The following is a 24,123-nucleotide window of genomic DNA, read 5'->3' on the forward strand; positions in this document are numbered from 1 at the left end:
AGTTGATTCTGCTGAGATCCCCTCCCAGGGGGAGAAGACGGGAAAACCCTGAAAACGCTTGTCCAACTCTGACACAGTGCCCAGTGCTTTCCTGCCCCTAGCACTTGTCACTCTCCCTCCAGCCCAAGGGTCTGTGAAAATGCCACACCTTTTGTTTGGGGTTTCCTCAACAGTGAGACCAAGCCCACATTTGTGTTCACCTGATCCGTGATCTGTACAACATCCCAGGTGATGAGGAATAGAACGGGGTGGGGGGTGGGGGAGTCAGAACTGCGGCTAAGGCTCTTGCTTGTGCCACCACAATAAGTCATCATAGGCTTAACTCTTTCATTTTTGACTTGATGCTTTGTCTGCTACTCTGACACCTGGCAACTCAGACGTCTCTCCCCAAGGTCAGCTCAGCTCCTGCCAGGAGAAACACATGAACTGTCCTGGGCCGTGGGGATGAAGAGACGGTGAAATGAGTTCCATGATGGGACTGTGAAAAGGGATGAAGCATCACGTGGGCTGGCAGAGGGTGCAGGCACAGGGAACGCAGACTTTTGAGACTGTCAAGAACTGCTGGCAGAGGGATTAGAAAAACACGATGACAGACATGGGTCACCGGCACAGGGGTTGTAAATACACAGGGGAGGACATGGCGTGGCGATCCTGGAGAACAGATTTGGTCTGCGGGCACATGGGGTGGAGGCCCCGGAGGGCACACACGGCCGGCAGGCACAGGATTTGAGGAGACAAGAGGGAAGACATAGGACTCAACTAAATCAGTGCTTAGGCATCCATTTAGAGACTGACATGGACACGGCTGAATACAGGCAAGACTCAGAACCGTCATGTCGGTTTCCTTCTGAGGAAGTAAGAAAAAAAAAAAATACAAACGCTGGAATAATACAGAAGGAAGAAAATAATAAAGAGGATAAAATAATGACACAGAAAGAGACAATATAAAAATAAACAAGGGGGAAGTTGGTATGGTTAATAATAATATTCATAAACCGGTAGCAAACGTGCTAAGGAACAGAAATGGAGAGTAAACCAGACTACTGATACTAGGTAGTCCAGATATTCTCTACAGAACCTACAGACATGGACAAGACCAGGACACATTCTGCCCATAACCAGCCCACTTCCCTGCAGGATCCCTCTCATGGAGCACCGCTTCTTCCCAGGCCACAAGCCCAGGATCCCCATGTAAATGCGCAGTGAAAGGGCACACCCTGGCCAAGTTCCCCCATATCATGTTAAAATCTATCTACAACATGATTCTTTGATATACATACATATATACTGTGATGGATTCCCACAGTCAAGCTAATTAACACATAGACCACCAGTTGGAAATCCGAGTAGAACTTCTGACTTCCCCAAAACTGAGCTACTAATAGCCTAGTGTTGCCTGGAAGCCTTCCCGATAACATAATCGGTCAGTTATCACGTATTTGTAGGGTATGTGTGTTACACACTGTATTTTTACAACGAAGTAAGCTAGAGAAAAGAAATTGATATTGAGAAAACATAAGGAAAATACATTTATAACGTTTTACTGTATTGAAAAAAAGCCACGGATAAGTGGTCCCATGCAATTCAAACCTGTGTTGTTCAAGGGTCGAATGTGTGTGTGTGTACACACATACGTACACACATACATAGATACATACACGTTTGTGTGTACGTGTGGGGTCTTCTCCCACAGCATCCAAACAGGCCTGTGCTTGTCTACGCAACCAAGAAGACATCTACCCTGGGCCCTATTCTCACAAGTCAGCTGCCGGGAAAGAAACCTGGTATGAGACCCATGCGCCCTACAGGGTCTCCCATCAAAAAACCTGAACTGAGCTTCACCTCACTTCAGGGACAAAAAAATAAGACAGGAAGTGGCTGTCACTGATGCCCTTCTGCCAGCATCCAAGCACTTTGGCCAGGATCCTGCCCTCATCGTCATGCTGACACACAACAGGCCTCAAGTTTGCTCCCGTGACGTTCCCCTGGCTGCCTCTAAACCACATAGCCTGAGCCAGTCCTAACCCAACAGACACAAATCAAGTGTCATAATATGCCCTCAACACTGACCTCACATCCTGCTGCATGTATACGGGGCCAGGACTCTAAGCTCAGCCTCGAGGCATCCGGCAAGAGATTTGACCAGATGCCCGTCCAGACGCGCCTTAAGCCCCCAAATAAACTAAGACACATTCCGTGCCAGATCACCCAGGAGAGCACTCAGAGACCTGATCTGGAGGCTGTCCAGACTCTCCAGTTTCTGTCCACTACAAATGGACTTGGACCAAAAGCAACACCCCACATGACCAGGAAAACACCAGCCCAGGTCCTGACCACTGACCTCTGGGCTCCAGGCAACAAGGCCTCCCCTTGAATGCTGTCTATACCTGTACCGTGCCTCCTCCTCCTTCACCACCCAGCCATGTTCTTGGCCGTCCCTCAGGATGGTCTTCACTGGATAAGACAATGGTTAATGGAGCTCCAGATTCAATGGCGGCTCTCATTCCATCCTCCTCAGAAGCAGGAGCCCTCAGTTTCTTGTTTGCAGACACTGTCCCTCTGTCCCCTCGAGGGTCCTCTGTGAAGACCTCTGGTCTCCTCTCTGAGAAGGACTGGGAGCGAGTGACTGGAGGGGACTGTGAGCGAGTTGACAGGAGGAAGATATACGAACAGCTGTTTCTGGTTGTTCAGTGCTTCCTCAGCTGCGGTATGTGTGCAAATGGCGGAATACTGCAGATAATGCTTGGGGGACACACACACAGACACTGCATATTTAGTCACGTAAACTTAAATTGTATGTATGTAAATGGAACTTATTAAACTGGCATATAAATTATTTTTAAATTAATGAATTTTATTAAAAATGAGTCAAGTTGTGTGTGTAGGTTTTAAACTGTAATGTAAAGAGAATACTATGAAATTCACCTGCATGTGGTCTGCAAATGATTAAATTTTGATACAATCTGGGAAAAGGACCCATCTATATGGTGTGCATCTTTTCAGCAGTGTCCTCTCCAGAGACAAGAGTTTTTGACTCTGCTGAAGTGTTTCAGTGGAAACCATGGTGGGGAATACTCTACTGTCTGGTACATTTTGATTATTAACCACCACTGAAACTGTGTCTTTTAAAAGTTATTTCACTATCAATAAAATTCTTACAAATATGATACACTGTACAAGTATTTTAACTTTGAAGCATTGGAGATCATTTTGTAAATCATTTTCATTCATCAAAGTTTATTTATCTGAGAATAAAAAGGAGCTTGGTAGGACCTGTGTCTTATTAAAAACACTAAACCTTAGGCACAATTCAGCCCCAATGCATCAAGATACGCATATAAACAATATCCCTAAGTGGATCTTACGTATATTAAATTGTGAAAAGCACTGTGTGCAAACCGACTGGCAGTTTTTCTCAAATTGCAAACAGTTGTTGGGTTTTAAAACTTTTTGTTCCGTAGGCACTGCCCTAAAGATACCAATCATTTGTTGTTGGTTTGTTTGTTGGTTTGTTTTGAGGCCTGGGCCTTGAGGTTTGAAGTCTCCACATGATGGTTACGGGCAGCAAAATGTGAGAGCCACTGGAGTTGGTGGTGAAAATACTGCAGCACACGCATGCTGTCTATATTTTCTAACTTTGGAAAATCCCTAACGAGCATCAAGAAAAGTTGTATGGCTCTGGATGACAAGGATTTCCTTCTGAAGAGCAAGTAACTTCTCCTTCCTCCCTGTCTAGCACTTACCTCAAAGGTGCTTTGGTCTTTGGACGGGAATTTTGTCCATCAAGTGCAGGCTGCCTCCTGTAGAGCAAGAAAACGTCCGTGAAAAACACGGGCAAAGGAAAGAAACCCAAGGCTGGACCAGCCCCCAATCCACTGTAACCCATGCAATGGTCCAGTCCCCACGTTGCTTGGGTCACGGGCTGTTTATTTTTCGTGCCAGACCGTGCTCTCGTCGTCTAAATCCTGCCTCATTACTGTTTCGCAGCTTTTCGCAAAAGCAAAGTAGCGTGGCTCTTCATTTCGGGCAATAATGAAAGGGCCTGGAAAAGCACAGGAAATTCCTCTCCCTTCTGGAATCTTTTAACGACCACTGGAGTTAAAGCATTTTAGGGTCTGGTTGGCTCAGTCGGTTAAGCGTCTGACTTCAGCTCAGGTCATGATCTCACGACTCATAGGTTCGAGCCCCGCATCCGGCTCTGTGCTGACAGCTCAGAGCCTGGAGCCTGCTTTGGATTCTGTGTCTCCCTCTCTCTCTCTGCCCCTCCCCCACTCACACTCTGCCTCTCTCTTTCTCAAAAATAAATAAACATTAAAAAAAAAACTTGAAGGGGCGCCTGGGTGGCTCAGTCGGTTAAGCGTCCGGCTTCGGCTCAGGTCATGATCTCATGGTTTGTGACTTCCAGCCGGGTGTCGGACTCTGTGCTGACAGCTCGGAGCCTGGAGCCTGCTTCCGATTCCGCGTCTCCCTCTCTCTCTCTCTGCCCCTCCCCCACTCATGCTCTGTCTCTCTCTGTCTCAGAAATGAATAAACATTGAAAAAAATTTAAAAACAAAAAACAAAAAAACCTTGAAATGTTCATGTAAAAGAATAGACATCCATAACAACTATGCCTGGAACTACTGAAAAGCTAATGTTTCCTTAGTTAACAACAGAGTGACTTATTTCCTGAAAAGTACATACTTTAAATGTCTCCATACGAGACACACAATATTCAGAAATAGAGAAAAGAAATCATAAATATCTCATATATTTCAAATTATAATAATGGGAGCAAAGATATGAAAAGATTAAAATACTTTAGAACGGTTCAAGCAAATTGTGGAATGCCATCATCATTCCTCATTTAGAATTCATAAGTCATCTGGACAAGTTCTTTTTCAATACATTTTTTCTTTTTTTTAAGTGTATTTTTGAGAGCGATAGAGCGAGCTATGTGTGTGCACACACAAGTGGGGCAGGGGGAGAGGGAGAAGGAGAGGAGGATGGGGAGAGAGGGGGGGGAGAGAGAGAGAGAGAGAGAGAGAGAGAGAGAGAGAGAGAGAGAGAGAATCTCAACCAGACTCCGCACTATCAGCACAGAGCTCCATGAGGGTATCCAACCCACAATCTGAGAGATCATGATTATCAGCTGAAATCAAGAGGCTGAAGCTTAACCAACTGAGCCACCCAAGCACCCCATCACCTGTACAAATTCTAAACAGGATAAAGCAAATGCAAAGAAGAAAGTTCCAGGGCATGTAGGAGCCCCGGGCAGTGCCTCTGCCTCCTGCGTGGACATGGAGTCTGGTTCCACAGTCTCTCAGCCTGGGCTGCCGGGAGGGTTGTTGGGGGGGGGGAGGGGCGGGTGTGCTCACAGGCTGGCTTCCCCACCCCCACCCCCGCTCTACCTGCTCCATCCCCTCGCCCACTGGCTGTGGCCACCAATGTCCCCGTTCTACCCCTGGTGCCCCCGTGGCCCAGGCCACAACCGACAGCCCTTTACGCTCTTCCTGCTGGATGCCCCTGTCCACCGGGGTCTGGAGCCACCACAGAACCCCTGCTTCTCCTGCTCCACGTCCCCACCCACCAGGGTCCCCGGCCCCCACAGCCCCCCTTCTCTCATCCGCTGGACGCCCCCACCCACCAGGGTCCCCGGTCCCCACAGCCCCCCCTTCTCTCATCCGCTGGACGCCCCCGCCCTCCAGGGTCCCCGGGCCCCACAGCCCCCCTTCTCTCATCCGCTCGACGCCCCCTCCCACCCGGGTCCCCGGTCCCCACAGTCCCCCTTCTCTCATCCGCTCGACGCCCCCGCCCTCCAGGGTCCCCGGGCCCCACAGCCCCCCTTCTCTCATCCGCTCGACGCCCCCTCCCACCCGGGTCCCCGGTCCCCACAGTCCCCCTTCTCTCATCCGCTCGACGCCCCCTCCCACCCGGGTCCCCGGTCCCCACAGTCCCCCTTCTCTCATCCGCTCGACGCCCCCGCCCTCCAGGGTCCCCGGGCCCCACAGCCCCCCTTCTCTCATCCGCTCGACGCCCCCTCCCACCCGGGTCCCACGCCCCCACAGCCCCCCTTCTCTCATCCGCTCGACGCCCCCGCCCATCAGGGTCCCCGGCTACCAAACCCAGCTGCTCTCAACCCACTCGCAGCAAACACTTAGAAAAAGCAGTTTGTGACATAAGCCCTTTCCAAGCGGTTGAGAAAGAAACATCTCAGCCCTTATCACGTGTCCTCCCAACTGCATGCTTTGACTTGAAAGTAGCTGAAGTACTTAACTTGCAGAACAGAAGCGGCCCGGCACACCTGCGTGGACGCCCTGAGACTCCCCGCGCCGGACGGGACGGACCGGAAACGCCGCGCCCGGAGCGGAAGGAAGTGCCGAGACCGCACACACTGGCCCCGCCCCCTCAGCTCACCAAGCCCCGCGACCCCGCGACCCCGCGACCCCGCGACCCCCGCGACCCCGCGACCCCGCGACCCCGCGACCCCGCGACCCCGCGACCCCGCGACCCCGCGACCCCGCGACCCCGCGACCCCGCGACCCGGAGGCGCTCTCTGGCAAGACCGCACCTGCTCGCGAGTGTGAGCTTGTAGCCTCTGGCTGAGCTCCGCGCTTCGCGGCCCCATCCCGCCTGAGTCCTGGGCTGGGAGAGGCGAGGGTCCCGGATGCCTTGCCGCTGCTTATGCCTGCTAGGGTGTGTTTACGTTCCGGCCGGGAACACTCCCCTCGGGGGACTGTCTTGATCGTGTCCCTATGAACGCGGGGGTGGGAGCGGGACTGAGGGGAACGGGCGGGGGAGGGGGTATAGAGGGGTGACCGTCCCTGTGAGTGTGGTGGCGCGCGCTGGAAAGGGAGGGTGGATGGGGGAGGGGGTGAGGAGGGGTGATGGGCCCCTGTGAACCTGAGGGCGGGGAACCGGGCGGGGGCGGGGGTGATGAGGGGTGACGGGTCCCTGTGAATGTGGGTGTCGGTGGGTGGGGGAGACCCGGTGGGAGAAGGGGTGAAGAGGGGGGACAGGTCCCTGTGCACATAGGTGTGGGCGCGCGCGGGGTCTGGGCCGGGGACGGGGCGAAGAGGTGTGAAGGGTCCCTGTCAACGCGGTGGTGTGCACGGGGAAGGGAGGATGGACGGCGTGGGGGTAATGAGGGGTGACAGGTTGCAGAGCATGCTGGTCCCCTGGTCTTGACAGCACACTTGGATAGCAGAGGACAGGTGAAGTGAGCAAGAAGCAGTGGGTTCAGTGAGAACAGAAGGAAAGGGCATTAGTGTAGTCACGGAGTGGGGAGACTAGGAGAAGGGGAGACGGAAGGAAAGGAAGATAGGTACCAACATCTTTACAGTTTTTTACCTTCCACATTGACTGTGTCATACTCAGGTATGAGGCGTCAACAGTTACCTGCTCTTTATGGTGAAAATATTCTTTGGAACTTAATTTTACACTGTTTCAATGTGCATGTGTTAAGGATAGTGGCTTTTATATTTTTAGCTTTATTTATTTTTGTGTGAGAGAGAGCGCTTTCGTGAACAAGGGACAGGCAGAGAGAGAGAGGGAGAGAGAGAATCTCAAGCAGGTTCCAGGCTCAGTGCAGAGCCCGAATTGAGGCTTCATCCCACGATGGGGAGATTGTGACCTGAGCTGAAATCAAGAGTTGGAAGCATAACTGACGCGGCCAGCCAGGTGCCCCTAGTTTTTATTTTTGTATAAACAGTCAAAATTCTGTTTAACCAGCTCTCGTATAATAAATTTCCTTCACGTGGCCTAAGTAAGTTAAGGGGGGCTCCTGGGTGGCACAGTCATTTAAACATCCAAGTTTGGCTCAGGTCATGATCTTACTGTTCCTGGGTTCCAGCCCTGTTTCATGCTCTGTGCTGAAAGTTCAGAGACTGGAACCTGCTTCAGATCTTGTGTCACTCTCTCTCTTTCTGCCCCACTCCTGCTCGCCTTGTGTCTATTATCTCTCAAAAATAAAAACATTTAAAAATTTGAATTCAAATTTGTTGACATACAATGTAGTCTTGGCTTCAGGACTATAATCCAATGACTAATCTCTTACATATAACACCCACTGCTCATCCCAAGAAGTGCCCTCTTTAATGCCCATCAACCATTTAGGTCATCCCTCCACCCACCTTCACTCCAGCAACCCTCTGTGTTTTAGAGTCTATGATGTTTTGCCTGCCTCTCTTTGTATCTTATTTTTCCTGCCCTTCCCCTATGTTCATCTGTTTTGTTTTTAAAGTCCACATATGAGTGAAATCTTATGATATTTATCTTTTCTGAATGACTTATTTTCCTTAGCATAATACATTCTGCCTCCATCCACATTGTTCCACATGGCAAGATTTTATTCTTTTAGATTGCTGAGCAGTATTCCATTGTGTATATCTACCACGTCTTCTTTATCCATTCTCCAATGCAGGAAAGAGCCTAAATGTCCATAGGAGCCTATAACTGGTGCAGGATTATTCAGCATGGAACATGGAAAGTCGTCATACCATTTCCAAAGGAGGAATGAAGCTGCACAATGGGGATGATGAGGCCAAACATAAGCTTGGCCCACTCCATAGGCTGGCACTTGAACCTAAAGGCTAAGCCTGACCTGCACCCTAACATGCACCCTCAACTCAGCTCTCTGAGACCTCTGAGCTGCTGCAATTTCAGCGCCTGGCACCTCTTGGGACCTAACTGTAACCCTACCCAGGGCTCTGGACTTAAGGCAGCCCACCATTGAGGTCTGAGGAAAGAATGGATTTGGGGCCAAAAACCAGTGTGTTTTTCAGCATGGACGCCCAAATTTCTCCACGACATTTCCATGGCCAGGATGGAGGTGCATGAGGGGAATCTGAGCTGCAACCTAACCCTCTCCCACACAGTCTTCCGGCTCCTGAACCCAAACTCTAAGCCTGAATCGCTGCCTACCATGCGCCCTCCACCCAACCCTCCAGGGAGATCACTGCACTGCCAGTGACTCTGCCCCTGACACCTCTGGCGATCTAACCCTAACCCTAGCTCAGGCTCTTTCTCGAAGGGGGCCCACATCCTATGACAGGGGGAAAATCTTTGGGACCTATGAGCGGTGCACAATTATTCAGCAAGGAACTCAGGAGTCGGCCATGACATTTCCAGGGTAAGAATAGAGCTGCTGAAGGGGATCCAGGACCAAAATCGAAGCCTGGAACATACCAGCCACCCCCTCCCCACACATCCTAAGGGTGTCCTACACCCTAACAGGCGCCCTCAACTCAGGCCTCCAGGGACATCACTGAACTGGTGTTACTTCATGCCCTGGCACCTCCAGGGACCTAACCCTAATCGTAGCCCAGGGCTTTCCTCACATGGCCCACCTGCTAGGTCTGAGGAAAGAACACATCTGGGGCCCATGACTGGCACAGGATTAATCCGCAAGGAACCCAGACACGATAACATTTCCAAGGCAGGGATGGAAGCCTGGCCCACACGATTGGCTGGCCCAATAAGCCAAAGCCCAAGCCTGACCCACACCATAACACACACCCTCAATTCAGTCCTCCAGGACTGTGCTGTTAGTGGTTCAGCCCTTGGTGCCTCTCAGGACCTAACCCGAACCCTAGCCTGGATTCTGGCCCTATGGGGGGCCCACCATTGAGGTCTGGGAAAGAATGGATTTGGGACCAATGACCAACACGGAATATGTCAGCATGGAAGCCAGAATTTCACCATGACATTTCCATGGCCAGGATGGTGCTGCAGGAGGGGATCCTGCGTCCTTGCCTAACCCTGGCCCATACCATCTTTTGGCTCCTGAATCCAAACCCTAAGCCTGACCCACACTTGAACATGTGCCCTTCACTCAGCCCTCCAGGGAGATCACTGCACTGTTGGTGGTTCTGCCCCTGGCACTTACTGGTTGCCAAACCTACCCCTACCCATGGCTCTGGTTCGAAGGGGACCCACCTCCTAGGTCTGAGAAAAGAACAGACCACCAGGGGCCCATGCAGGGTGCCGAAATATTTAGTGAGAAACCCAGAATTGACAATAATATTTAGAGGGTATGAACGGAGCTTCAGAAGTGGATCCAAGCCCCAAACCTCAGCCTGGAACACGCTATCAGCTGTCCACTGCATCCAAACCCTATGCCTGTCCCGCATCCTAACAGTTGCCCTCAATTCAGTCCTCCAGGGAGATCATTGCACTGGTGATCATGGTTCAGCCCCTGAAACCTCCTGGAACCCAACCCTAACCCTAGCCACAGCTTTTTCCCTATGGGGGCCCAATTCCTAGGTCTGAGAACAGAACAGATTTGGAGCCTATAAGTGGTACAGGATTATTCACCATGGAATTTGGAAAATCGCCATGCCATTTGCAAAGCAGGGATGGAGCTGCACAAGGTGGGAATCCTGAGGTCCAACCTAAGCTTAGCCTACACCATAGGCTGGGCCTTGAGCCCAAAGACTTAAGCCTGACCCGCACCCTAACATGCGCCCTACTGCAGCCCTCAGGGGAGATCACTGCATGGCTGGGGGTTCATCCCCGGGTGCCTCCTGGGACCTAACCCGTAACACTAAGCCTAACCCTAAACCCTAACCCTCCTTAGAGGAATTTCCTCATAACCGTGTACCCTCCCCCCATCTCATATGGACCCACTCTCCGAAGAGTGATCTCATACCTGCGTCCCCTTTTGTCATCGCAGGTGTACCCTTCACCCATAGAGTGATGTCCTCATAACTGTGCCCCTTCCCCTCCACTCCCTCAACCCAGTGACTCATACCTGTCACATCCCCTCATCTCAGGTGGACCTCCCTCCATAGAGAGATGTACTCATACCTATCTATGTCCTTTACAGTCCTCTAGGGTGGATCCTTCCTCTGTAGTGTGATGTCCTCAAACCTGCATCCCCTTCCCTCATCTCAGTGGACCCTCCCTCCATAGAGTGATTTCCTCATACCTGCTTCCACACCCCTCATCTCAGTGGCCTGTCTCTAGTGATGTCCTCATACCTGTGTCCCCTCCCCTCCTCTCCCTGCACACAGTGACTCCTCATATTCCCTGCACACAGTGACTCCTCATATAAGTGTCACCTCACCTCATCTCAGGTGGACCTCCCTCCACAGGGTGACTTCCTCATACCTTTTTCTCCTCCCCTCCCCAAAGCTCCCTCCACACAGTGACTCCTGTGTCCCCAGTCTTTATCTCAGGTAGACACCTCCAGAGTGTTGTCCTCATACTTGCATCCACTCCTTTCATCTCAGGTGGCATCCCTCCAAACAGTGACATCCTCATAACTGCTTCCCTTCCCCTCAATTCAGGTGGACCCCTTTTCCATAGACTGATGTCCTCATACCTACATACCCCAACTTCACCTCATATGGACCCACCCTCCATTGAATGATGTCCTCCTGTGTCCCCTCGTCTCAGGTGAACACACCCTCCATAGTGTGATGTCCTCATACCAGCATGCCCTCTGCTAATCTCAGGTGGACCCTCACTTGATAGACTATTCTCATACCTGCGTCCCCTTCTCTCCCCTCTGCTCCCTCCACACAGTGACTTTCCATACCTGTCCCCTCTCCTCATCTCAGGTGGACCCTACCTCCACTGAGGGATATCCTCATACCTTCTTTCCCTCCACTCCATTCAGGTGGATCTGCTCTCCATAGAGTGACTACTCATACCTGTGTCCCCTGACCTTATCTCAGGTGGACCCTTGTTCCATAGAGTGATGTACTCATACATGAGACCCTTCCTCTCCTCTGAAGTGGACCTCCCTCCATAGAGTGATGTCCTCATACTTGCGTCCTCTCCCCTCATCTCAGGTGAACCTTCTCTCAAGAGTGATGTCCTGAGATGCCTGGGTGGCTCAGTTAAGTGTGTGGCTTAGGTCATGATCTCGCAGTTCATGGGTTCAAACCCTACATTGGGCTCTGTGCTAACAACCCAGAGCCTAAAGCCTACTTTGGATTCTGTCTCCCTCTCTCTTTGCCTCTCCCCTGCTTACACTCTGTCTCTCTCAAAAATTAAACTTTTTTTTTTTAATTTTAAAAAATAGAGTGATGTCCTCTACATGGGTCTACTCCCCTAATCTCAGGTGAACCGTTCCACCACACAGTGAGTCCTTATACCTGCATCCCTTCACCACATCTCAGGTGGACCATTGCTCCATTTAGTGACTCCTCATACCTACATCCCTTCCCCTCACCTCAGGTCGACCCTCCCTCCATAGAGTGATGTTCTCCTATCTGCATCTCTTCCTCTAATCTCAGGTGGGCCCTCCCACCTTAGAGTGGAGTCCTCCTACCTGTGTCCCCTCCTCTCAATGCAGGTGGGCCCTTTGTCCATACAGTGGTGTCCTCACACCTGGGTCCCCTCCCTTCACCTCGAGTGCACCCTACATCCATTAAGTGATATCATCATAACTGCATCCCTTCTCCTCATTGCCAGTAGACCCTCCCTCCATCAAGTGATATTTTCACACTGGCCTCCCCTCCCCTTACCTCAGATCATGCTCCCTCCACAGGGTGATGTCCTCATACTTGCATAACTTCCCTTTATCTCAGGTGTACATACACTGATGTCCTTATAACTGCATCTTCTCCCCTCAAGTGGACCCTCCATCCATATAGTGATGTCCTCGTACCTGCCTCCTCTCCCCTCGTCGCAGGTGGACCCTCCCTCCATTGAGTGAATTCCTCATACCTAAGTCCCCTCCACCCAGCTCCATTCATAGTGTGACTCCTCATAACTGCCTCATCTCCCCTACATCTCTATAGAGGTGTACCATCCCCTATAGTGTTCTGTGCTCATACCTGCCTTCGTTCCCCTAATCATTGGTGAATCCTCCCTCCATAGTGTGATGTCCTCATACTTGCATCCTCTCCCCTCATTTCAGTTGACCCTCCCTCCATAGAGTAATGTCCTTATGCCTGGGTCAACACCGCTAATCTCTGTGGACAACCCCTTCATACAGCGATGTCCTCATACCTCTGTGTACCTTCTTCTCAGGTGGACCCCCCCCTCCATAGAGTGATGTCCTCATAACTGCATCCCTTCCCCTCATCTCAGGTGGACCTTTCCTCCAGAGTGATGCCCTCACACTTGCGTCTCCTCACCTCATCACAGGTGGATCTTCCCTCCATAGAGTGATGTCCTCATACCTGTGTCCCCTCCCCTCATCTCAGGTGGACCTTCTACCATAGAGTGATATCCTCATATATTCATCACTTCCCCTCATTTCAGATGTCCATAGATTGATATCCTCTTACCTTCATCCCCTCCCCTCATCTCAGGTGGACATTCCCTCCATAGAGTGATGTTCTCATACCTGCGTCCCTTCTCCTCATCTCCTGGTACCCTCCCTCCCAGTACCCAGTGACGTCTTTATACCACCCTAAATTACCCTCCACCTTATTGTGGACACTCCCTCCCCTGACATTGTAATTCTTCATACCTGCATCCTCTCCCCTCATCAGGTGGACCCTCTCTTCCTTCCCTGCACACAGTGACATCCTGATTCCCCTCTTCTTCTCATGGACACTCCCTCCAACAGTGTCCCTGTGTGTCCTTCCACCCACACCCACCTTTCTTACACCTGGTACCTCCACAGGCCTAGAAGCTCCAGGTAGTACTTGCATCTGCCCTAGAGTTTTGGGATGCTCGATCTCTTACAGCTGTTGGGCTGTGAGCCTACCTATGCAGTTGTCCTGGCTCACACTCACCAGCGCTTTCAGCAGCTTCATGGCCACAAGCAGTACATGGCTGTGACCACAGGGCTGGACACCAGTGCTCACAGGGAATCTCCCTTGGAGTGGTCATTCAAGGCAGGAGACATAAGGTGACTAGTGGCTGAAAATGGGCTAAGGCGCTAGGGCCTACAAGAGCTGACATGTGTCACGTCACTTCCAAGTCACAACTGTGCACAGTGAGATCACCTAATCAATTATCAAACATCTGAGAACACATCTCAGCATCTGGACAGCATTGTGCATGCCCCAGGGCCTTCCCAGCTGTGATATCACTCCAGTAAACCACAGCTGGCACTTATCAATGAGGTGGAAAATGACCTCAGAGGGCACACGGGGCCTGGATGACATGTGATCGCACATCCACACCGGTGTGACCGCAACTCTCCCAGACCTGGGGACACTCATCCATATTCCACGTGGGGAAGTCCAAACCTCCTAGACCTTGCACCTGGGGTCATCCCTCTACACTGACATGGGGGAACCTGAAATCTCCCAGAACTTGAGCCTGGGTGGTCACATGTCCACACTCACCAGGGTGAATACTCCTCTCATAGTGCCTGCACCTGGGGTCATCCAGCCATACTTACTCATAGGACCTGCAATCCTCCTTAAGCTTGAGCTGGGGTGGTCACACATCCAAACTCACCAGAGTGACCCCACCTCTCCCAGATTCTGCACCGGGGGTCACTCATCCATATTGACACAGGGTGACCCCCTAATCTCCCAGGACCTGCAACTGGGTTCACACATCCATACTGACACAAGGGAACCACCAAATCTCACAGACATGGCAACTAGGGTCTCTCTTCATATTGATACAGGGGACCCCCAGATCTTTCAGACACTGAGATGGGGTGGTTACTCATCCACACTCGCCACAGTGACCCCACCTCTCCCAGACACTGGATAGGATCATTCATCCATACTGACACAGTGGGACCTCCAAATCTCACTGACCCTGCACCTAGGGCGAGTAGTCCATACTGACAAAGAGGAACCCCGAGATCTCCCAGACCCTGAGTGGTGGTGGTCACATGTTCACACTCATCAGGCTGACCCCACCCCTCCCAGAACCTGCACCTGGCATCACTCATCTATAATGACAAGGGGGGGGGGGCAAAATCTCCCAGAGTCTAGGAGGTTGTCAAACACCTATACTGACAAAGGGTGACCCCAAAATCTCCCAGTCCCTGAGCTGTGGTCCTCACAGGTCCACACTCACCAGGGTGACCCAACCTCTTCCCAACCCTTGTATGAAGTCACACAACACTACTAACACAGGGAACTCCAAATCTCTGACCACCTGCCTGTGTGGTCACTCATCCATACTGATAGGGAGCCCAAATCCCAAAACTTGCACCTGGAGTCCCTCATCCATATTGACACAGAGGGACCCCCAAATCTCCCATATCCTTAACCTGGGTCACTCATCCATACTGAGAAATGGGGCCACCCAAGTCTCCCAGAATAGAACTGAGGTGGTCACACATCCACACTCACCAGGGTGACCCACCTCTCCCAGAGCCTTCACCTGGAGTCCCTCATCCATACTGACACAACAGGACCCCCAAATCTCCTAGACCTTGAGCAGGGTGGTCACATGTCCACACACACCACATCTCCCAGATTTTCAAGTTGGATCACTCATTCATACTGACACAGAAGGACCCTTAATGTCCCAGACACTGTGCCTGAGATCACTCATCCATACTGACAAAGGAGGACTGACAAATATTCCAGGCCCTGAACTGTGTAGGTCACACATCCACACTCAGCAGGGTGACCCCACATCTCCTAGACCCTACAACTGAGGTCACCTCATTCATACCAGCAGAGGGGTCCTCCAAATCTCCCTGACCCTGAAATGAGGTGGTCATACATCAACACTCGCCAAGGTGACCCCACCTTTCCCAGACCCTGCACCTTGATATCACTCATCCATACTGACAAAAGAGGATCACCAACTATCCCAAAGCTTGACTTGGGATGGTCACACGCCCACACTCACCAGGTTAACCCCACCAATCTGAGAAACTGCACCTAGGGTCACTCATCCATAATGACACAGGAGGACCCTGTAATCTCCAAGCCCTTGCACCTAGGGTCACTCATCCATACTGACAAAGGGAGACTCCTAAATCTCCCAAATCATGAGCTAGGGTCATTACACACCCACACTATCAAGGGTGACCCAGCATCTCTCCAACACTGCCTCTGGAGTCACTAATCCATAAGGACACTGGGGGATCCCCTAATCTCCCAGACCCTCCATCTTGGTACTCATTCAATGACACTCTGGGACTCCTAATCTTCCAGACCATGCCCCTGGGGTCCCTCATCCACACTGACACAGGGGGACCCCCAAATATGCCATATCCTACCCTGGGTCCCTTATCCCTACTGACAAAGGGGGCCCCCATATCTACCAGAACTTGATCTGGGAAGGTCACAGGTCCATACTTATCAAGGTCATCAGGGTGACCCCACCTTTCCCAGACCCTGCACCTGTGGACACTCATTGACTCTGATAAAGGGGGACTTCCAAATCTTCCAGACCCTGGCACCTGGTGTCAATAATCCACACTAACAGAGAATAACTCCCATTTCTCTAAGACCTTGATCTGGGGTGGTCACATGTTCACACTCACCAGAGTGACCCCACCTCTCCCAGACCCTGCACTTGGGGTCACTCAACCATACTGACAAAGGGGGACCACCAAATTTCCAGACCTAGAGCTGCAGTGGTCACATGTCCACACTCACCAGGGTGATTCCATGTCTCCCAGATCCTGAACCTGTGGTAAAAATTCATACTGATATAGGGCTCCCCCAAATCTACCAAACACTGCAAATGGTGTTACCCACCCATGTTGACACAGGAGGACCCCCGAATCTCCCACATACTTATAGGGGGTGGTCATACATCTTCTCTCACCAGGGTGACCCCACATATCACAGACACTCCACCTGGGGTCACTCATCCATAATGACAAAGGGGGACCTCCAAATCTCCCAGACCTATAACTGTAGTCATTCATCCATAATGACATGGGGGAATGCCCAATCTCCCAGACCCTGCACCTGGGGTCACTCATCCATACTGCTACAGAGGGACCCCTCAAATCTCCCAGATCATTAAAGTGAGTTACTCATCCATACTAACAAAGAGGGATGCCCCAAACTCCCAGAACTTGAGCTGGGGTTATCACACACCCACAATCACCAGGGTGACCCACCTCTTCCAGAGTTTTCACCTGGGGTCACTCATCCATACTGATAGGGGGACCCCCAAAATTCTCATACCCTGCACCTGGGGTCACTCATCCATACTGACACAGAAGGAACACCAAATCTCTCAGACACTGCACGTGGGATCACTCATCCATACTAACAGACAAGGACCCACAAATCTCCCAGGCTATGAGCAAGGTGGTCACACATCCACATGCACCAGTGTCACCTCATCTCTCCCCAACCCAGTAGCTGAGGTCACTCATCCATATTGACACAGGGGTACGCCAGAATGTCCCAGACTCTGCACCTGGGGTACTCATACATATTTACATATGAGTACAGCCTAATCTCCAAGACCCTGAGCTGGTGTGGTTCACACATCCACACTCACCAGGGTGAACTCACCTCTCCCAGAGCCTGCACTTGGGATAACTCATTCATACTTACACAGGGGGACCACCAAATTTCCCAGACCCTATACCCTGTACCACTGAACCAAAGTGACACAGGAGACCCCCAAATCTCTGAGACTGTGCCCCTTGGGTCACTTATCCATCGTGACACAAAGGGACCCACAAAATATCCCAGACATGGCATCTGGGGTCACTCATCCAGCCTAGCACAGAAGGACTCCCAAATTTCCCAGACACTGAGATGGGGTAGTCACATGTCTACACACAAGGGTGAACCCACCATTCTGCCACAGGGGTCATTCATCCATACCGACACAGGGAGATCCACAAGTATCACAGACCTTGCACCTGGGGTCACTCACTCTTTCTGACAAAGGGGGACCCCCAAATCTGCCAGACCCTGAGCTGGGGTGGTCACACATCTGCACTCACCAGGGTGACCCAAACTCTCCCATTCCCTGTACCTGGAGTAAATCATTCAACCTTACACATGGGACCCCCAAATCTCCCAGACACTTTAACTGGAGTCACTTATCCATACTGACACAAAAAGACCCCCAAATCTCACAGGCCCTGAGTAGATGTGATCACATGTCCGCACTCACCAGGGTAACCCAATGTCTCCCAGATCCTGCACCTGGTGTAACACATTTGTACTGACTCGGGGGACCCCCCAGTCTCCAAGATCCTGATTTGGGGTGCTCACACATCCACACTCACCACGGTGACTTCATCTTTCCCAGACACTGCAACTGGGGTCACTCATTCATACTGAAAGAGGAGACCCCAAAATATTACAGAACTTGAGTTGGGGTGGTCACACAGTGACACTCACCAGAGTGCCCCACCTCTCACAGACCTTGCACCTGGGATAACTCATTCATACTGACACAGGGGGACCACCAAATCTCCCAACTCTGAGCTGGGGTGGTCACACATCTAAACTCACCAGGGTAACCCCACATCTCCAGGACACTGCAACTGCAACCAATCATTTATACTTACACAGGGGATCCCCAAAACTCCCAAAACCTGTGCTAGAGTGGTAAAACGTCCACACTTAACCAAGGTGACCCCACCTCTCCCAGAATCTGCACCAAGGATCACATCCATACTGAAATGGGGGGACCCCCAAACCTCCCAGACCTACATCTAGGGTCACTCAACCATAATAACAAACAGGGAGTCTTAATCTTCCAGACCCTGATCTGGGATGTCACATGTCCACACTCACCAGGGTGACCCCCATCTTTCCTAGACCCTGTAACTGCTGTCATTCATCCATACTGAAACAGAGGGGCCTGTGTATCTCCCAGACACTCCACTTGGGGTCACTCATTAGTACTTACACAGGGGGACCCCCAAAACTGCCAGGCCCTGAGAATGGGTGGTCACACCTTCACACTCACCAGGGTGATCCCACCTCTCCCAGACTCTGCCTCACTCAAACATGCTGATAAAGTGGGCCTCCCGAATTTGCACACCATGAGCTCAGGTGGACACACGTTCATATTCACCAGGGTGACCCCACCTCTACCAGATGCTGCACCTAGGGTCACTCATCCATACTGACACAGGGAGACCCCCAAATCTTCCAGACCCCTAGGTAGTGTGGTCACAGTTACACACACCATGGTGACCTCTACTCTACCAAGTGCCTCACCTGCGGTCACTAATTCATGCTAGAACAGTGGACCCCCAAATCTCAGTAAACCTGAGCTGGAGTGGTTACACATCCACAGGCACCAGGGTGGCCCCACTTGTCCCAGAATGTGCACCTGGGGTCACTCATCTAAACTGACACAGAGGGACCCCCAATTTCCCAGATGCTGCAATTGGGATCACTCACCCATAATGACAAGGGAGACCCCCCCAAATCTCCCTGATGCTGCACCTGACTTCACTCACCCATACTGACACAGGAGGGCTCCCAAATCTCCCAGATCACGAGCTGAGGCGGTCATAGGTCCACACTTACTAGGGTGACCCAACCTCTCCCAGACACCACAACTGGGGACACTCATCCATAGTGTCACACAGGGACTCACAAATGTCTCAGACACTGCACCTGTGGTCACTAAACCATCCTGACACAGGAGGACCCCCAAATCTCCCTGACCCTGAGCTGGGGAGGTCACACGTCCACACTTACCAGAGTGACCCCATATCTCCCAGACCCTGCACGTAGGATCATTCATCCTTATTGACAGAGGGGGGCCCAAGTTCCCCAGACCCTGAGCTGGGGTGATCACACGTCCACATTCACCCTGCATCTGGGACCATCACCCATACCGACACAGGGAGACCCCCAAATGTCCCAGACACTGCACCTGTGGTCACAAAGTCTGCAAGAGACCCCAAAGGAAGGTGAACCCGATAGGGAGTTCAAAGCTGGAGGTGCTAACCCAGAAGGTGGGTCCAGGGCAGCTTGCAGAACCAGGGTGCCCAGGGGATGTCTGTGGAGCAGGTGCCCACCTGACATTGTGCCCCATGTGCTCTGCTAATACCCCATGCTGTTATCCCCATGTGCAGCCCTCTGTACCCCCGCAAGTTCCCATCTTTGCAGTGCTGCATTTGGGACACCTCTGCCTTGTGCACAGAGACCCCTATGCCCTGCATCCATCCCCCATGCACCAGGCTCCCACACCTCACTGTCCTCCCAGCCCCCACCATGTGCCAAGACCCCCATGCACCTCACACCCTCGCCAGGACCCATGGCCACACTTGGGGTCTTAGCAAGGTTACCCAAACAAGGCAGTCTCAGTTGTGCACCCCAGACCTCAAAGCACTAAAATCTGAACATAGGCCATGGTTGTGCAACTCCCCATACTGAGGTTAAACCATGTGTCTAACCAATTCCAAGGCCTGTTCTCAATCTCCAAACTTTCAGTGCACTTTGTGAGGAAAAACTCTGTACACCTTCACTGTTAAGATGGTTTGGACTTGTGAGATGTTAGGGAATTAACTAGGGATATGAGGGTCACCTAGAGAGTCACCAACCTCCGTGACACGTGCAGCTGTTGTGCTGGAGCCAGCTTCTCAGGGCTCTAGAACAGTCTCTGTTCTAACTCATGTCCACGCAGGATTTAAAGCGCTATAGAAACCCTTTGTGGTCATTTCAACCGTGATCATCAAAACGACGTTTAGAGGCTAATGCACAGAGTACATGGTCAAATGTAAAGGTACCAGGATAGACAACATAGAGAACACAATCAGGACTAAATGCCCAGTGTAAACCGAACACTGGCCTACATGACACATTGTAGACAGAACACACACGTCTAAATGTCCCAGTGTAGACAGCGCTGGGCAGGTCTACATATATTCAGTGTAGACAGAGCATGGCCAGGTCTAAATATACTGAATAGAGAGAACACAATCAGGTCTACAAGTCTTGTGAAGACAGAACATAGTCAGAACTAAATGTCCCAGTGTAGACAGGACACAGTGGGCTCTCCATGTACCATGTCTGCAGAACGTGGTCAGGTAAGCGAGCCTAGCACTGCTCTCTCAAGGAGCACATGGTTCCTCTTAGATGAGCAGGAAGCTCACCGTGAGCTGGGAAGGAGGACATAAACTACACTGAGGTTCAACCCACACACACCCTCACCAGGAAAATACACAGGACCATCCCATTTTTAAACATTTCAAAATGTGATGCAAGTATTACCAATGTCTCTGGCCACCTGATGGTCAGGATCCAGGGGGATGCCAGAAACTTGCAGTAGCACAGACCGGGCTCCTGCACAGAGAGGTGGCTGTGATGTGAAGTGTTCCCACCTGCTGCATGTACTAGGCACTCAGCAGGGACCGGCCCAGGCTGGCCCAGCACGGGGCAGCAGGTGCTGGTGTCCATCCACCCCGGGGGCTGGGGCCTATGATTGCTTGGGGCAGCCAAAAGCATGCACACCCTGCCTCTGTGGCAGGGGCCCACGTCCACCTTCACATCAGTGCCCTTGGGACAGAGCACTGATAGACTACTTCTGTGGCATTTGGCCACTGTGTATACACGGCTGACACTCAGGACACACACTGTGTCGTCTTTGAAGGCAAGGACGTGAAGAGGTCATGACACAGAAGCTGCTCTGAGCAGAGAACCTGGAAATGTTTGAACTTGCCACGCCTCCGCAAGGCTACTGCCATGGCCATGCGTGTCACCTTGCCTGCTGTGGGCCCTGCACTCCAGGACACTTCCAAACAGACATGTCCAGGTTCATGCTCTTTGAAAGTACGGGGTCTCCTATGAGGGAGATGGGCTGGGGGGCTGGCAAAGCCCCCATTGCTGATTCTAAAGTCGGGAGAGGGTGAGCAGGACCCCAACCTGGTGATGAGGACTGTCTGTAGAAAGAGGCCCAGTCCGAGTAGGGTCATGCTGAGTGACCCCAAGGAAGAACTAAGTTCAGGGACATGGAGACCAGAAGCACAGCAGGGGTGTCTTCCATACGACAAGCCTGGGCTCTCCAACCCACCAAGCTTGTGGCTTAAAGTGAACCCATGCACAGGACACCTAAATGTAACATGGTCCTTAGTTGGACTCTGAATGGGACAAAAAGAAAGTGTGAAGGGCATTCCTGAGACAGGCATGGCAATCCACACAGATTCTTCACTGGGATGTTGTCTTCCAGCCATTTCAAGTTCCGGATAGCAATGACTGTAGCACGGTCACACAGGAGCAATCCCAGTGACACATGAGGGCCCACTGCAGTTTGCAGCCACCTTGCAAGTGGTTCCGGTAAACACACATGCACACGCATGCAGAGAATAAAGTGAATGCGGCAAAGCATTGATTGCTGAATGCAGGTGAAGTTTTTGAGTTCTACCTTTTCCTGTTTGATGGTTTTCAAAATAAAAAGTTAAGGGGCACCTGGGTGGCTCAGTCAGTTAAGCATCTGACTTCGGCTCAGGTCATGATCTAATGGTTCGTGGGTTTGAGTCCCACATTGGGCTCTGTGCTGATAGCTCAGAGCCTAGAGCCTGCTTTAGATCCTGTGTCTCCCTCTTTCTAAAAAAAAAAAAAAAAAAAAAATTAAAAAAAAAATTTTTAATCAAAAAATAAAAAGTTAAAGACAAAAGTTAATGGTAAAAGACCTGATTCACAGGACTTTCTGAAGATATTCAAATACTTTAAGATATGAGAAATTAATGTAGATAATACATCTGCCCATCAATAGATGAGTGGATCAGCTAACTGTGGTCCATCCAGACAATGCAAGAATATTCAGTGTTGAGAAGGAAGGATATTCTGACACCTGCTACAACATGGATGAGCCTTGAGGACATGATGCTGAATGAAAGAAGGCAGCCCCCAAACGAACAAATACTGTATGATTCCACTCATAGGAGGTCCCTCGAGTAGACAGGTCCATAGAGATAAGATGGTGGATACCAGTGGCTGGAGATGAGAGGACTATTTAATAGGGACAGAGTTTCAGTTTTACAAAACGGGAAAAAAGTTCTGGAGATGATGGTGGGGACAGTTGCATAAGAATGTGAATGTGTTTCATGCCACTGAATAGTACACTTAAAAATGATAAAAATGACACATGCTTTAAAAAAATTTTTTTAATGTCTATTTATTTGTGAGAGAGAAACAGAGTGCGAGCTGTCAGCACAGAGCCCAACACAGGGCTCGAACTCATGAACCATGAGATCATGACCTGAGCCGAAGTCGGACGCTTAACCAACTGAGCCACTGACGCTCCCCTGAAATGGTACATTCTTTGTTATGTTTATTTTACCACATTAAAAAAAAATAGAACTACCCTATGATCAGGCAATTGCACAATTAGGTATTTTACCCAAAGGATACAAAATTACAGACTCAAAGGGATACATGCACCCTGATGTTTATAGCAGTATTCTTAACAATGACCAAGAGATGGAAAGAGCCCAAATGTCTATTGACTGATGAATGGATGAAGAAGATGTGATATATATATATACAATGGAATGTTACTCGGTGATCAAAAAGAACAAAATCTTGCCATCTGCAACAACATGGATGGAACTAAAGTGTATGATGCTAACTGAAGTAAGTCAATCAGAGAAAGACAAGTACCACATGATTTTACTCATATGTGGAATTTAATAAAACAGATGAACATATGTGGGGGAGAGAACAGAGGGAAACAAACCACAAGAGACTCTTTAACGACAGAGAACAAACTGAAGGTTGATGGAGGAAGATGGGCGAGATGGGTTATGGGCATTAAGGAAGACACTTGTGGGGCACCTGGGTGGCTCAGTTGGTTAGGTGGCTGACTTCAGCTTGGGTCATGATCTCATGTTCGTAAGTTCGAGCCTGGAGTCAGGCTCTGTGCTGACAGCTCAGAACATGGAGCCTGCTTCAGCCTCTGTGACTCCCTCTCTCTCTGCCCCTCCCCCATTCACACCCTGTCTCTCTGTTGTCTCTCAAAGATGAATAAACGTTAAAAAAAATTAAAAAAAAAAAAAAAGGAGGACACTTGTGATGAGCACTGGGTGCCACATGTAAGTGATGAATCACTGAATTCTACTCCTGAAACCAATATTGTTATCTAAAACGCAAATTTAAAAAAGAAAAAAAGAAAACAATTCGGCATTACATAGTAAAGTAAAACATGCACATACTCTGACCTTCAGTTATACACAAACACAAGAACACACACACTAGGACACACAAACACGGACATTCTCAGTACAAAGAGACAAAATCTGGAACCAATCTGAATGCCATCAGAAACACAATGGAGGGGTACCTGGGGGGGCTCAGTCCATTGGGCATCTGACTCTCAATT

The 24,123-nt window shown here is 50.7% G+C and overlaps 1 long non-coding RNA gene across 2 annotated transcripts; it reads right to left on the minus strand.

The window, feature by feature from the left end:
* Positions 1-970: 970 nt before the first annotated feature.
* LOC115511709 lies at positions 971-24,123 on the minus strand. Of its 2 annotated transcripts, none has more exons than XR_003968136.1 (2): positions 24,085-24,123; positions 971-3,800 (listed from the first exon to the last, which is right to left on the minus strand). It is a non-coding gene; the product is annotated as an uncharacterized LOC115511709 (long non-coding RNA). The 2 variants fall into 2 exon arrangements; XR_003968137.1 differs by lacking the exon at positions 24,085-24,123 and adding an exon at positions 6,551-6,825.

Source organism: Lynx canadensis, chromosome B1, assembly GCF_007474595.2.
Source record: "Lynx canadensis isolate LIC74 chromosome B1, mLynCan4.pri.v2, whole genome shotgun sequence".
NCBI lineage: Eukaryota > Metazoa > Chordata > Mammalia > Carnivora > Felidae > Lynx > Lynx canadensis.